The following is a 16,534-nucleotide window of genomic DNA, read 5'->3' on the forward strand; positions in this document are numbered from 1 at the left end:
GGCCTACTTGGTGGCAGTTTGCGATTGTTTCTAGACTACTACTAACTGTCAACGTACTCCAATTAGGCCTCTGTCTTCACTCTGTTTCGAGTATTTCCTCTGGCTTCCAAACACGCCAGTTGCTGCTCTGAAATGCCGTCTGCACAGCCCACACTTGTTCCTGTGTTACTGGGGTTCTGTAACAGCAGCTTCTCCCTAGAGGTGAGTCAGGCAATGTCTCCTGCTCTGTCCACATTTCCACTACAAGTAGTGGGAATGTAGACAAAGCAGGAGACATTACCGTGCTCAACTCTGGAGATGAGCAGATGTTACAGGACCCAGGTACCACAGGAACAAGTGTGGATTGTGCAGACGGCACTTGAGAGCAGAAACAGGCGGTGTTGTAGGCCGGAGGAAATACTCAAAACAGAGTGGAGACAGAGGGCAAATCAGAGAACATATTAAATCAGAGGTAGTCAGAAGTTGTAGGCAGCAGGAGAGTTTGCCGTACACACAGCAGGGGATCAGCTGACGTTACCGAACCCCACTTACACATGAGCGAGTGTTTTGTCTGTGCGGACAGCACTTCTGAGCAGCAACGGGCGTTGCTGTAGCCCAGGAAATAAAGTTCAGGTCATAGAAACATGAACACAACAGGAGACCTGGATCCTGTTGCCAGCCAATTATTTATTCTGGAAGAGGACTGGCAAATTCAGGTGAGATCCAGGCCTTGTTCATTTTCACAAAAGCAAGCCGGTCAACATTATCGGCGGATAGTCGCGTGCGACTGTCTGTTACCACACCACCTGCAGCACTAAAGACACGTTCCGATAATACACTGGCAGCAGGGCAAGCCAGCACCTCCAATGCATACTTGCTAAGCTCTGGCCATGTATCCAGCTTAGAGACCCAATACTTGAACGGGGAAGAGCCGTCTGGGAGAACACTAACAGGGCACGACAAGTAGTCTGTCACCATCTGACGGAAACGTTGCCTCCTGCTGACTGGAGCCGTCTGTGATGGTGTAGCCGTTTGTGGCGGTCCCACAAAACTTTTCCACATTTGGGCCATACTGGCCTTGCCTTGTCCTGCGGCACTGCCTCTGCTACCTCTTTGTGCAGAGCTTCCTCCACTGCCTCTACCCACTTGGCTGCTTTGAAAAGCACTACCAGCAACACTTGTGGGGGGCATGGAGAACATGATGGCCTGCACAAGTGTTTCTTGGTACTCCCACATTTTTCGCTCCCGGTTCAACTGTGGTATGAGGCTTTGTAAGTTGTCCCGATAGCGAGGATCTAGGAGGGTGTACACCCAATAATCAGCCATGTGGAGAATGTTGGCGATGCGGCGGTCATTTAACAAGCACTGCAGCATGAAATCAACCATGTGCTGCAGACTGCCAACTGGACCGGAAACGCTGTCCCCAGCTTGAGGCAGCATCTCTGCCTGCTCAGCATCACCCCACCCTCGCTGTACACACTGACTACTAGAGCCTTGTGTACCTCCCTCCTCTGGAGAGATGTGTTCCTCCTCCTCCATTGACTCCTCGTCATCCTCCTCACTAATTGTCCCCTGCCTGGGCCTTTGTGTGGAAGCACGTTGCGCAGACTTGCCAGAAGCAGATGGCATTTCTGACTGCTCATCCTCGACCTCTTCAAAAACCTCCTCACTTAGTGCTTGTAAGGTTTTTTGAAGCAGACAGATGAGGGGGACAGTCATGCTGATTAGTGCATCATCTGCACTGGCCATCCGCGTGGAGTCATCGAAGGCACGCAAAACTTGGCAGATGTCCCTCATAGTGGCCCACTCAGTGGTGGTGAAGTGTGTCCGGCGCACAGTGTGACTTGTTTGCGCCTGATGCAGCTGGTACTCCATTACTGCTGCCTGCTGCTCACACAACTGCTCCAACATATGTAACGTTGAATTCCACCTGGTGGGGAGGTCACATATGATGCGATGTTCTGGCAGGCGGAATCGGCGTTGCAGAGATGCAATGCGCGATCTTGCCATGCTGGAACGCCGCAAGTGAGCACACTCTAGGCGAACCTTGTGCAGCAGTGCATCAAGATCCGGATAGTCCCTCAGAAAGCTCTGCATGACCAAATTGAGCACGTGTGCCAGACATGGTATGTGAGTGAGGTTGCCTAGGCCCAGAGCTGCCACTAGATTTCGGCCATTGTCACTCACTACCAAACCTGGCTGGAGATTCGCTGGCACAAACCACACATCGCTCTCCTGCTTGATGGCATTCCAGAGCTCCTGTGCTGTGTGGCTCCGATTCCCCAAAGAAATTAATTTAAGGATGGCCTGTTGACGTTTGGCCACACCTGTGCTCATATCTGGCCTAACAGGCTCACGCAGTGCTGATTCCGAGGAACTAGGGTAGGAGGAGGACTCAATATGTACAGACTGCATTCCTGCAATCCTTGGAGTTGGCAGAATACGTACAGAGCCACTCTCCAGATCTGTACCCGGCTCCACAACATTGACCCAATGGGCAGTGAGGGAAAGGTATCGTCCCTGTCCATGGCTACTGGTCCACGCATCGGTGGTCAGGTGGACCTTGCTACTGACGGCATTTAGTATCGCATTTTTAATTTTTCCCTCCACATGCTTTTGCAGGGCAGGGACAGCTTGCCTGCTGAAATAAAAGCGGCTGGGCACATTGTATTGTGGAACTGCCAATGACATAAAGTTCCGGAAGGTGTCAGTCTCCACCAGCCTGAATGACAGCATCTCAAGGGCCAGTAGTTTGGCAATGCCGGCATTCAGAGCCAGTGCTCGGGGATGGTTTGCCGAGTATGGCCGCTTTTTCTCCCATGCCTGTGCTACCGATTGCTGGTGAGTGGCCTGGGAGTGTGCTGATGACTGCGAACGTGGTTCAGTGGGTGGAATTTCACTGGGTCTCTGGACAACAGTGGCAGTGGTTCTTCCATGGCGTTCCAGTGAGGAAGCCGAACCAGCTGTGTGTGAGCTGGAGGAAGAGGCCCCAACACGAGCTGAAGAGGTGGTAGGTGCTGCTGAAGGTTGGCCTACATCTTCAGTGTGTCTGTGTAACTCCACCTCATGCTTGGTACACACATGTTTCCACATATTTGTGGTATTGAGGTTGGTCACATTTTTCCCTCGTTTCACTTTCTGATGACACAGCTTGCATTTGACAAAGCAAATGTCATCTGCAACTGTGTCAAAAAAAGACCACGCACTGCAAGTCCTGGGAGCGCCCGTTTTGTGTTTTGGAAGAGGATTGCTCCTCACGGGTGCCAAAATGGAGGCTACAGGCAACCAAGTCTGCCCCCGCCCTCTCCCTCCTCTTTTTGCCGTTCGGGGAATCTCTTCCTCAGAGCTGCTCCCACCACCTTCCTGTGGCTGACGCCATGATGGGTCAAGGACATCATCATCTCCACTCCCCTCTTCAAGCCCCCGCTGGTCCTGGGTTGTCTCGCCAGCACCATACGCACCAGAAATTGGCAACTGAGTCTCATCATCATCTGATGCATACTGAGGTATGCTGACCATAGGCACTGGCCCACCCGCCTCTTCAGATTCAGAGGGACAAAGCAGTTGCGCATCACTGCATACTCCCTCTTCTTCACGCTCTAGAATGCTGCTTGGCTGGCCACCTCTTTCCAAGCCAACAGATTCTGAGAACAGAAGTAAAGATTGAGATGGCTCCTGTCCAGGGCTCTCAGACTGCCTGGGCAATTTGGCAGGTGGTGAAGAGACAGATGGTTGCTCTTCAGTGCTCTGGCCTTGGGAGGATGTGGAAGTCATTGAAGTGGATGCGTTAGCTGCCATCCATCCGACAACGGCTTCAATTTGTTCGTCATGCAGCAGTGGGGTACGGCGAGGTCCTACAAAACTGCGCATGAAGGACTGTTGCCTGGTAAAAGTGGGGGATGCCGGCTCACTGGTGGCCGCAGCAGACACCGAATCCCCACGTCCTCTCCCTGCTGAATCCCCCCGTCCTCTCCCTGCTGAAACTCCACGGCCACGACCACGTGCCTTACTCCCTGCCTTCTTCATCTTGGTAGACTGATAAAGATAGGCAGAAAAGTAAAAAAGGGGTGGCTTAGTGTTCTTATTCCTGAACACCTGCTAACCAGAATAAGAAACACTAATTTGGCTAAGAGTGTGTGTACTACACTTTAATATGATCTAATGTGGCCTAGACAACTGTAAAGTGGAGTGTTTGGTGAACTTTATTTCCTTTTTTTTGGGTGGGGGGAAAGGAAAGGATGTGACCAAAGTTTGAAAGCTATAGTATCACAAACTTTTTGGAGCGATTACAATGCAGGAAGCTAACCTACAATGCAATTGATGAGGCTCCAAAAAATAGGGTGATACTAGCCTGGCTGGCCCTGAAGGGCACAAGCCAGCAAAAAGGCTCCTCTATATAATCCTATATAGTGTTTGCAACCAACCAATGACAATGGATGCGGATGGAAGCACACTAATATAGGAGCAAAAATCTGGCTAAATTTGCTGCAAAAAAAGGACTATGTATGAGGCAGTGACGCATGCTGAGCGGACTACAGCTAGCGGTGGCTGTAGAACACACTGCAACGTGAGCTGCACTCACACACAGAGAGACCTATCAGACAGCCAAAAGCAGTGCAGAGAAATGGGCTATAGCACTGAAAGGCTGCTGAAAGGCTCCGCTGTCCACTTCTTTAGTGTTTGCAACCAACGTATATGGATACGTATGGAAGCACACTATACAGGAGAAAAAAAAAGCAGCAATAAAAGAAAAATGTGTATGAGGCAGAGACACACGCTGGCCGGCCTACAAGCAGACGTGCCTGCAGGACACACTACACAGCGTGGGTCTGCACTCACACAGCCCTTGCAGACAGCTATTAAAACAGCGCTGATGGGCTACAAAAATGCTACAGTGGTGGATTATGTAGCCTGGGTAGAGCAATAGATATTTTGGATGATCGCTATTTCTAACTGTCCCTCACAGTCTTCAACAGCAGCCTGTCCCTAACTGAATTCACAGCAGAGTGACCAGAAATGGCGGCTGCAGCGGTTTTTATAGTGCATCATGACATCATTTCAGCAGCCAATCACAGCCATGCCAGTAGTTAACATGCCTACATGTCTAACAGGATATGCCCACACTTCTGAGGATCCCCATTGGCTGAATCAAATCGAGCGGGCTCCTAGCATTATGGGAACTTCCGATTCCGGTATTCGATATGAAAAAAGTATCGGAACTAAGTATCGGAATTCCGATACAGCTAATATCGGCCGATACCCGATACTTGCGGTATCGGAATGCTCAACACTAGTCACGACTCATTCATTCATAAACTCTAATCATCATAAGCACACTGAACATTCCCCCCTTTTACAATGGGCGCCCAGGGCCACGGGCCGGGTCCCAGCTGCCGTGACATCTCCCATTGAAGCTCATCGGGCCCGGTACCGAGTACCCCACAGCCCTGGGAGGGCGACCCATATGCATTAGAGGACTTGTTCAAAGACTGATTGACTCTGCCATAACAAAAACTATGTATCAAGGAATGGAGACCTTGGAATCTAACGAAAGAATGAAAATTTTGGGACTTAATGATAAATATACTGAACATATTACGCTCCCTCTAGATTATGTGAAGATCTTCTGTGAAATCTGACAAAAAGAAATCTGTCTCCAATGTGTACAGATACATGATTTTATTACAAGATGAGGGAATGTTATAATAATTGTAATAAAGTTCTTTCTTTTATGTGCATGTATATATATATATATATATACACGTGTATGTGTGTGAGTATATATGTATATATATATACACATGATTGCATATATGCCATTACTATGCTTAGACTGAAACTCTTCTCAGCTGATGTAATACATGGGTGTAATGCTTGGTTTGCTATCCTTATCTAATGTACAAAATAAAGAGTCATACCTTTACTTCTCTGTTAACGTAGATAAGGATTGCTAACAGCTAAGCATATTCCAATTGTATGTACTATTTTGCAAACGTGGTATTTTCAACCCCCTCCTCTTTTATTATTTAAACTGTAAGAATATGTATGAAGCCAGACAGAGGACCTCTCACATCTGGTGTGGCTGTCATTTTCTTTCCATGCCGGCATGACAGATAAAGAATCTTACTTATTCAGGTCTGGACGATTTCTGTCAATGCGACTGGAGCTCTACTCAGCACCAGCCAAAGGAAACAGCGGGTCCGGAATGAATGCAGACAACCTTGCAGCACCGGTGGGTGAGTGCCCCATGGCTACTGACCCCAGAGGGAAGGCTCCCTTATGTTCTTATCCTGGATGATTCACAGCTCTGCGAAGGCAGAGTCGCCCATGGTCAACAACTGGCCCTGAGATTCAGCTGTTAATGCGACGGACAGGGACATCCGCCGCTGAGTATTGTCGCTTTAAAAAAAAGCGAAGTTGAGCTTGGTGCGCCTGGCAAATATTATGGAGGGACTGTTCCGCGTCCCCATGATAATGCCCCGTTGTATGGGAAGGACAGAGCCGGATGGCCAATGTGAACGTTAACAATTTGTTCTTTTATTTTTTATTTTTGTTGCTCCTGTTGTGCCCCTTCTGCTGGGAAAAGCAGAGACTGACTGGACGGCATGGACCATGGGCCATATGTAAAAAAAATGTGTGTTTTCCTTGTTGATGGGAAAGCCTGCTCCTCTTGAGGAAAGGGGGAGCTCTACCTTCAAGAGACTGACGGCTCCTGAAAAAGCCTGCTCTCCTTAAGTAAGGGGGAGCTCTACCTCAGAAAGACTGGCGGATTTGTAAACGGGCCGTATTTTGTGAGTGTATCGTATTTAATGTATATATCAGTGGACTTAACCCAGAGGACTGTGAGCAGGGTTTGTTTCTTCAGAGAAACGGACTGCTGTGCGTGTTGATGCTTATTTATGTATAGTGTAAATATTGTAGTCTGTTTGGTTGGGACGACTAAATTTTAGGAAAGGGAGATGTAAGGGATTGAAGAAGAATATCCCTTTAATGCCACCTCCCCTTTAAGAGTTCCCATGTAGCTATATTGTAAATATTGCATAGATATGATGTTTCGTTACTGCTTCACTACAGTGTATTACTTCCTGTTCATTGGTACTGCCACATTATTTGTTACCATGATGTATTTTACTGTATTGCATATTAATGTATAAGCTTAGGGTAAGCCAGTGCATCCTTCGGGTTCAATAGTGGAGGGTACTGTTAGTATATTGTTCCATAGACTGGGTAAGTGTAGTTTTGCAAAGGGCCACTAGATGGTGGTACATTAATGGGCCTTGTTAGGTACAGTTGATAGGTAGTTCACATAAGGGTTAATTGTAGGAGGAGCTGCTATGGGTTAAGCTAGTGTAGGTTATGGGAGTAGTTCAGAAGGGCGAGCACGCCCGACAAGTCCACAAGGGCTCTAAGCCAGGACGCAATAGCAGCTGCCTAACGTTTTGGAGAAAGCAGAAAAGCACAGGCACAGTCAGATGGGTGCTGTATAAGAGCGGAGCACCCGTGGCAATTACAGTTTATGACAGCAGCAGGAACGAGAAGGAGAAAGTGGTCCAAGAGTCGTGCAGGGCACAGAGAGTTCACAATGTGGCCAATCTTAACTAGGGCTGAAGCCTGCAAGTCTGAGGCGAAACGGATGGTTGGTATCCCCTATATCTTGAGATTCTACAGGAGTGATGCTGCGGTACCACCTAGGGCGTTAATACCCCGGATTGTGAGTGAGGACATAGAAAGTAAGCAAGGGAAAGTGCAGAAGGAAGGCTGCGTGAACTGTAATGTAACTAATGTGTCCAGGACCGTTGAAGAAGAAAGTAAAATCGTTGATTTGGCATCAGAACCGGTATCTGTGTCCGTCATTTCAACCCTGTACACTGGAACCAAGAGTGCGGGACCTGGGTCGCACCGCTGTGAAATCCCTGATGGTGGACCAGCACCTCGAACAGGTACGCCGGTAGAAGCTGGAGGTTTGTCTGTGGGAGGAGGTAAGGACACCAGAGCCCCGGTATCCTTGGCTATGACTACCGTCCTGGCCCCCCTCTTACAATGTCCATCATAAAGAACCAAGAAAAACCCAACAATAACGGTTACAGGGCCTAGTGACTCTCCCACATCACAAGGCATTTATTCTTAGGGAGACATGTCCTCTCTCCCCATTAGCTGAGGCAAGTGGTCATGTGTTGTAGGAGTCAGGAGAGATAGATGTCTGGACCCCTACATCAAGAAGCGATTTCCTAAATACAATATAGCTTTACCAGGCTATTTTAAAATCTCTTAAGCCCAAAATTCAGACTAGTCTTTTTCATCCATATACTACTTAATGTGTCCATAGCTGACCACATTTTCTCCTCTCTAGCGTCTGCATGCAAAAACCCTTTACTCTTCTCCTTTTATACGTAGACTACTTTAGGATCTTTGTGGATGTGAACATCAGACTACATTCACCCATCGTACCAATCCTGAGTCGAATCATATTGAGCAAATTGTAGGAAGTGCAGAACAGAGTTTTCTCCAAAAGTAGACATCTCTCCTAAATCTCCAAACTTACATGGATGACATGTCGATATCAGGATTATTTTGGGGAAAGTTCTTGTCATCTTTCTGGTCATTCTGATTCACTTTGGAAATTTAGCTCCTAAGGAAACATGATATTTCATGAGAGATTCTTTGTCCTGGATGTATAATGGGAGAGGTGCATCTTACAGCTCTCAGACACGCTAATGCCTTAATTCCTTTACCTCCAACTGTTCTTCCTGATACACCCGTGATCCTACAACACTGCTAGTGTGTATGAAGTCTCCTGTTTTAAATATAACTTTTTGATGGTCAATGACTTTTTTCAAGTCTATTTTTAATCTTGCGCGTCTTGCTCCGTGTCCACCACTAACCACCAACTAATTTCCGCTGTAACTCTGTACATCTGTATGTGCTAAATACAGACAGACTTCAAAGCGACCAATTCTATCCACAAGGTGAATTCTGACAATGGTGACCTCAACTGATTACATGTAATCAGTGGCAAGTGACAACAGCACCCCTACAGGGGGAATGAAGTGTTGCACATTTCACATTGAAGTCACATTGAAGTCAATGACATTTTAAGACTTGAAACAGATGAGGGTGCAGAGATGAGGACCCCCTTCTGATTAAACCCTTAATGACTGGTGTATTTTTTTTTTTATTTTAGTATCCACTATTTATTTATTTTTTTCACTAACATGGCTATTAATTCCTTGTTTTATTCTAGAGTAATTGCATTATTTTTTGGTGCTGTTTGGGAATACCACCGGAGGAATAGGAGCTGTGACCACTCTATTCCCACAAAACACTCGAAGACACGGTGGCAACCTAAGCAACCGAAGCAGGCTACAGTCACTTGTCATGCGAGTAGAGTTCCAAGGAACATCTGAGAGGAGGAACTTGGGTTTAACACACAACTACAAGTACTTCAGTATAAGCGCTAGTGAGGAGACATTCAGAACAGGCACATGAATCTGGAGACCGTAGCATTGAAGCGGGCACCTGTCTGTGCCAAGAACGTGAGTAAAAGAACTGGAACTGCATTCATCTGTCTCATTGCCTTCTTCCTGCGCCAACCCCCTCAGCACTGCTACATCTCTGTGCCTAACACTGCACCATCTCCTTGTCCTCACTATCTCCTCATCTACCTCAACACCTATTACTACTGCCCTGGGACTACAGCTCCACCTGTGGGGAGCTTCAACATCATTGCTGCAGCACACCATCTGTCCCAGAGAAGCAACCCTGCAGCGCTGGTCAAACTGACCAGAAACCACAGGTGGCGTCACGAATCATCTCAATGACTTTATCCCCATCATTCTACCCCTTTTACATTGACCGCCTGAGGCCACGGACCGGGTCACCACCACTGTGACATCTCCCATTGAAAGCAACGGGCCCGGCACCGAGTACCCCACGGCCTCTGGGGGCGAGTCACTATCTAAACGTAGTAAAATATAATCAATTGAGAAGGTGAGTATCTATAGGAAATTGCTCACCTGATGTGGTTGTGCAAACAGAGGCTCAACTCCCACTTGAAGTATGGAGGTATTTGCAAGAGACTGCTGCCAACCTGGTGAGGAGGGATTGAACCCTGAAACAGGAGTATCCCACAAAGTAGATGCCAGACAGGAGGACCAGGGAATATTTCAACTGAAGAAGGCTGCAAACAGCCGAAACACATTGTGTATTTAGTTTTCATCAGTTTGAAATTTTTTTTTATCTACAAGCAATCTTAAATTTCTGCAGTTTGATTTCTCTCGGTTGCAAAGACAGCGCCATACCCTGGTCCTCCTGTCTGGCATAGAAGGAGCCACAGCAGCTTCAGGAATTAGAAGAGTGCTTGCATGGAAGAATGGGACAAAATTACAACTGAGCAATGCATGCGGCTAGTTTCTCTATGCAGGAGGTTGTCAGATGTTGGCGTGACCCCGCAGAGATGTGGTGACCCGTGGTAGAAAGCTTACCACAGGTCAGTAGGCGCTGGCTTATGAGAGACTACTCTTCTCATCAGACTATGTCTGCTGTCACTGACAGCAGTGATAGCAGGAGCTACTGATAGGTGAAGTAGTGTCTCAACAGTCAGCGCCTGTGCTCAAAGTAAAAAAAAAAAAATGTTAACACCATCAGAAGTCAGTGTGAGCCTGCAGAGATACTCTGATCCACAGAGGTGACCTGCGGTAAAAAGCTTACTGGCACTGCAGGTCAGTAGGCACTGGCTGATGAGAGACTACTCCGCGCAAAAGTGATGGCTCCATAAGAAAAAGTTTTGCTGCAGTGATTGAAGTGGCAGCGGGGGCGGGAAATGGAAAAGACACTTGGTTGGGAACCCGAAGTGCGGGCTGAGACTGGACAAGCTCATGACGGCAGCATGGAGTGACTGACATGTGAGTCTCTGCAGGGATACTACGGAGCTTGTGGCTGGCTTTACCTCCACTGCTACGGACCCGAGCAGGGGGTCACGTTTGTTATTGCTCTGCCTACACAGGTTGTTTGAGAGCTAGGAAAGCGATAGTGACCGAGAAGAGGAAGGCCTGGGCGAAAAGCAGAGAATCCTGGCAAGCATTGGAGGCAGAGCATGTCTCAGCGGAAGCAAGGCAGATTTCAAGGCTGTGCAGGGGATGCTGCAGTTGAGAGAGGGCTCCAGTTACTATTCGCTCGTCCTCCGCAATTTCTGCAAACTTTCCGTCCTTTTCTATCTTTCTTCTGAAGAACTGATCTTTCTCTTCTTTTCCTTGCCAGCATCTCCAGCTGACAGGAGGCTGCTGCATAAACATCCTCTCACTGCTTCCCCCTCTGGGGAACTGACCTAACTTCCTGTCAGCTTTACCCTCTCTAGAGCAAGCTAAGCTCCACCCACCTTCCAGCACTCTTCATGAACCAAGCAGGGGCCATAAAGGGTGCTCTGCTGTTCTAAGGTTTCCGTGCTGAGTGCAGGTGCTAGAGTCTGGTCAGGTGTCCCCATCTTACCTGGGAAGTGGGATGCTACACCTCAGGAGGAGGTGCAGTACCTCTGTGGCAACTGAACCCTCAGGGGCGCCACATGTGTCCCCCCCTTCTCCCTTGCCCGGGTGCCATCGTCAGTGTGTGTCCCCCCTCCATTGCCCGGGTGCCATCGTCGCTGTGTGTCCCCCCTCCATTGCCAGGGTGCCATCGTTGGTGTGTCCCCCCCTCCCTTGCCCGTGTGCCATTGTTGGTGTGCCCCCCCTCCCTTGCCCGGGTGCCATCTTTGGTGTGTGCCCCCCCTCTCTTGCTTGGGTGCCATTGGTCCCCCCCGTGCCCTGTGTAACTGTGCTATTTTTTTTTGTAAACAGAAGGGAACGTGTGAGACAGTATTTGTTCTTGGGGTAATCGTAGCCGCGTAAATTGATGTAACAACCTCTCTTTTGGGATTATTTTGGTCCACGTACTCTTTCATTGGCAGCCTGACAATGAATATATATCTCACTAGCAAGGCAAAAGCTAAGGCTATGGGCACACGCTGCGGATTCACCTGCGGGTTTTTCCGCACGGATCCACAGGTAAAACCGCAGGTAAAGTGACCTGCGGTTTTGCTGCAGTTTGGTCTACGGTTTTGCCCTGCGGTTTCACACGTCTACTATATTAAAGGTGTGAAACCGCTGCGGAATCCGCACAAACAATTGACATGCTGCGGTTTGTAAACATTCGGAATGAAAACTCGCATGACATAATGGGTTAATAAACCACTAATTTTTGGACCTTTGTTGTGCTGCCTTCATCTTTTATACATACACAAGTTTTTTTTTCTCCCCATTGTCCGGTGGGATTATTTGAATATAGGCCCCCAGTGCTGAATCTGTGACATTGTGCAGATACCACATTGCACTGTAAAGAAAGTCAATGTTAAAGCATTGGGACAGCAACAAGCAGTTTTCAATAACTGTAAACCTACTTGATTTTTTATTCTCTGCAGGTCGCAGCTGTTCCACATTGTTTGTCATTAACTTACTATACTTGTATTGTGCTGTGAAGGATCAGTACAGTCCGGTTGCCATCAGAAGATCACAATTTGTATGAACGTGACTTGATAAACCCTGGCCATCACCTATAGATGCAGCGATAAAATATTACATTTGAGTGTATTTTTAGTTAAACCAAGACTCTAAATTCTGCGCTGATCAGCCAAAATTGTATTGAAACATCATTATCTAGGGAAGCTGCTCTGATCCAGGATGATGGGCAGTATGTATAATATATAGAAGAGCGGAAAATCTGCTGATGAGATATTGTCTTTCTGTTGATGGCGCCAACATATTCCAAGGTGTAGAGAAATCAGAAATGCCATAATCAACCACTTGCCATGTACTTGACCCTCACAGGCACCAGTAGTGAATTTGTGCAGTCATTAGTCCATTATATCCCTCACATTCACAGCTTTTTAACATTGGCCTCATTCAAGTAGCAAGTGTGTGTGGTTTTTTTTGTTTGTTTTATGTGTGCTTTGTTTCTCTCCTAGGCTTGGTTTTGATTGTGTTGAATCTTCTGTTTTGATGATATCGTATTAAGGTCTGCACAGCGTCTTGTAATCTGGAATTAACCCCTTTACCCCCAAGAGTGGTTTGCACGTTAATGACTAGGCCAATTTTTACAATTCTGACCACTGTCCCTTTATGAGGTAATAACTCTGGAACGCTTCCATGGATCCCAGTGATTCTGACACTGTTTTCTCGTGACATATTCTACTTCATGATAGTGGTAAAATTTCATTGATATAACTTGCGTTTAATTGTGAAAAAATGGAAATTTGCCGAAAATTTCGCAATTTTCCATCTTTGAATTTTTATGCCCTTAAATCACAGAGATATGGCACACAAAACATGATAACTAACATTTCCCACATGTTTACTTTACATCAGCACAATTTTGGAACCAAAATTTTTTTTTGATAGGAAGATATAAGGGTTAAAAGTTGACCAGCGATTTTTCATTTTTACAACACCATTTTTTTTAGGGGCCACATCACCCTTCTGTTGCTTCACAGGAATTTTTTGAATGTTTAAAAAAAAACGAATATTTAACTTTTTTTCACAAAAAAAATTACTTCAGGTCCAATTTTTTTCATTTTACCAAGGGTAACAGGAGAAATTGGACCATAAAAGTTATTGTGCAATTTGTCCTGAGTACGCTGATACCTGATATGTGGGGGGAACCTCTGTTTCTGCGTATGGCAGAGCTCAGAAGGGAAGGAGCGCCGTTTGACTTTTTCAATGCAAAATTGGCTGGAATTGAGATCGGATGCAGTGGAACCCCATTTTGAAAACTATACCCCCAAGGAACTTATTTAGATATGGGGTGAGAACTTTGAACCCCCAAGGGCTTCACAGAAGTTTATAACGTACAGTTGTACAATTAAAAAATCATATTTTTTCCACAAAAATGATCTTTTCACCCACTATTTTTATTTTTCCAAGGAAAACAGGACCCCAAAATTTATTGTGCAATTTGTCCTGAGTACGCTGATACCCCATATATGGGAGTAAACCACTGTTTGGGCGCATGGCAGAGCTCGGAAGGGAATGAGCGCCGTTTGACTTTTTTAACGCAGAATTGACTTGACGCCATATCGCATTTGGAGAGCCCCTGATGTGCCTAAATAATGGAAACCCCCCACAAATGACACCATTTTGGAAACTAGACCCCCCCAAGCAACTTATCTAGTTGTGTGATGAGAACTTTGAACCCCCAAGGGCTTCACAGAAGTTTATAGTGAACGGCCGTTAAATAAAAAAATCATATTTTTTCCAAAAAATGATCTTTTCACCCCCAATTTTTATTTTCCCAAGGAAAACAGGACCCCAAAAGTTACTGTGCAATTTGTCCTGAGTACACTGATACCCCATATGTGGGGGTAAACCACTATTTGGGCGCATGGCAGAGCTCAGAAAGGAAGGAGTGCCGTTTGATGCAAAATTGGCTGGAATTGAGATCGGATGCCATGTCACGTATGGAGAGCCCCTGATGTGCCTAAACAGTGGAAACCCCCCACAAATGACTAGACCCCCCAAGGAACTTATCTAGATTTGTGGTGAGAACTTTGAACCCCCCAAGTGCTTCACAGAAGTTTATAATGCCCGGGCATTAAAATAATAAAAAATCATATATTTTTTCCACAAACATGATCATTTAGTCCCCAATTTTTTATTTTCCCAAGGGTAACAGGAGAAATTGGACCCCAAATGTTGTTGTCCAATTTATCCTGAGTACGCTGATACCCCATATGTGGGAGAAAACTACTGTATGGGCACACGTCAGGGCTCGGAAGGGAAGTAGTGATGTTTTGGAATGCAGACTTTGATAGAATGGTCTGCAGGGGTCATGTCGCGTTTGGAGAGCCCCTGATATGCTTAAACTGTGAAAATTCCTCACAAGTGACCAATTTTGGAACCTAGACCCCCCAAGGAACTTATCTAGAAGTGTGGTGAACAGTTTGAATCCCCAAGTGCTTCACGGAAGTTTATAACGCCAGGGCGTGAAAATAAAAAAAATCATATTTTTTCTACAAACATGATCTTTTAGTCCCCAATTTTTTTATTTTCTCAAGGGTAACAGGAGAAATTTGACCCCAAATGTTGTTGACCAATTTGTCCTGAGTACGCTGATACCCCATATGTGGGAGAAAACTACTGTATGGGCACACGTCGGGGCTCGGAAGGGAAGTAGTGATGTTTTGGAATGAAGACTTTGATGGAATCGTCTGCGGGTGTCATGTCGCATTTCCAGAGCCCCTGATGTACCTAAGCTGTGGAAATTCCCCACAAGTAACCCCATTTTGGAAACTAGACCCCCCAAGGAACTTATCTAGATGTGTGGTGAGCACTTTGAACCCCCAAGTGCGTCACTGAAGTTTATAACGTAGAGCCATAAAAATAAAAAAAATCATATTTTTTTCCACAAAAATGATATTTTGTCCTGAATTTTTTATTTTCCCAAGGGTAACATGAGAAATTGGACCACAAAAGTTGCTGTGCATTTTGTCCTGAGTAGGCTGATACCCCATATGTGGGGGTAAACCACTGCTTGGGCGCATGGCAGAGCTTGGAAGGGAAGTAGAACCGTTTGACTTTTTCAACCCAGAATTGGCTGGAGTTGAGACCAGACACCATGTTGCATTTAGAGAGCCTCTGATGTGCCTAAACAGTGGAAACCCCCCAATTCTAACTCCAACCCTAACCCCAACACACCCCTAACCCTAAACTTACCCTAATGGAAAAAAATACACTTTTCTTGATTTTATTATTTTTCTCTAACTAAGAGGGTGATAGAGGGGTTTTGATTTACTATATATGATGGGTTTTTATGTTTGGCAGCTGTCACACGCTAAAAGACGCTTTTTTTTGTAAAAATAGTTTTTGCATCACCACATTTTGAGAGCTATAATTTTTCCGTATTTTGACCCACAGAGTCATGTGAGGTCTTATTTTTTGCCGGACGAGTTGACATTTTTATTGGTACCATTTTCGGGCACGTGACTTTTTTTATCGCTTTTTATTGCGATTTTTGGGATGCAGAATGTACAAAAACCAGCATTTCATGAATTTCTTTTGGGGGCGGGCGTTGACATCATTCCACATGTGGTAAAATTGATAAAGGGGTTTTATTCTTTGGGTCAGTACAATTACAGCGATACCTCATTTATATCTTTTTTCATGTTTTGGCACTTTTATACAATAAAAGCAATTTTATATAGAAAATAATTTTTGCATCGCTTTATTCTGCGAGCTATAACTTTTTTATTTTTTTGCCGATGATGCTGTATGGTGGCTTGTTTTCAGCAGTACCATTGTTATTTATATACATCTTTTTTGATTACGTGTTATTCCACTTTTTGTTCGGCGGTATGATGATAAAGCATTGTTTTTTGCCTTTTTTTAAGGGGTTCACTAAAGGGGTTAACTAGTGGGACAGTTTTATAGGGCGGGTCATTACGGATGCGATGATACTAAATATGTGTATTATTATTATTATTTATTAAGGATGTTGCAATAGTCAAGGCAAGAGATGATGAGGGCATGTACAAGCA

The sequence above is a fragment of the Dendrobates tinctorius genome, unplaced genomic scaffold (genome assembly GCF_039654945.1).
Source record: "Dendrobates tinctorius isolate UK_male_01 unplaced genomic scaffold, ASM3965494v1 ptg000158l, whole genome shotgun sequence".
Taxonomy (NCBI): domain Eukaryota; kingdom Metazoa; phylum Chordata; class Amphibia; order Anura; family Dendrobatidae; genus Dendrobates; species Dendrobates tinctorius.